The 617-nt window shown below is 64.8% G+C and overlaps 1 protein-coding gene across 1 annotated transcript in view; it reads right to left on the reverse strand.

Moving 5' to 3' along the window:
• SPATA20 (spermatogenesis associated 20) overlaps window positions 1–617 on the reverse strand; it is a 10826-nt gene that overhangs the window by 3137 nt on the left and 7072 nt on the right. The gene's annotated exons all lie outside the window — the stretch shown is intronic.

Here is a 617-nt window from a genome sequence, read left to right on the forward strand (position 1 = left end):
GTGCGTCGTCGGCCGCCCCCCCCCCCCCAGAGCCCACGTGGACTCAGACAACCAACAGCTGAACCAGGGAAAGGGAGAGGGTTATTAGCAGCGGCGCTGGGCTCCCCGCTGCCACCACGTCCCTTCCCGTCCCTGCAAACTGGGTCACCCACTGTAATCCTTCACAGGGAGAGAGGAAGAGCGCGGGAGCAGAGGCCTCGCATGCAGCACGGGGACCAGCATGGCCAAGGGCGCTGCTGGATGGGAGATGGCAGAGGAAGGACGGAGAGCTGCGTCCCCGACCTGCGCTCCCAGGCAGAAGTTGTGACTGTCCTCCAACACCGGCGTTGAACACCGCTGGGCACGTAGGCAGAGGGTCAGGGATGAAAGCCTCCATGGGCTAAGCTAGCGCGAGGACAGAGCAGGGAATCCCGTGCTGATGGCTCAGCCCTCCCCAGTTCACCCTAGCTGGGGTTACAGAGGGAAACTGGTGCTTTGGCCCCAGTGCCAGCTCCCCACACGCTGTGGCTCAACATGCCAGTCCCTGGCACCAGGACCCCGACAGGCAGGGATGAATCCGGTCCAGAGGCTGAAATGCTGAGCCCCCTCGCCCACAGCCCATCCCCGCTTCCCTCGGC

Source organism: Pygoscelis adeliae, unplaced genomic scaffold (genome assembly GCF_000699105.1).
Source record: "Pygoscelis adeliae isolate BGI_AS28 unplaced genomic scaffold, ASM69910v1 Scaffold75, whole genome shotgun sequence".
Lineage (NCBI taxonomy): Eukaryota > Metazoa > Chordata > Aves > Sphenisciformes > Spheniscidae > Pygoscelis > Pygoscelis adeliae.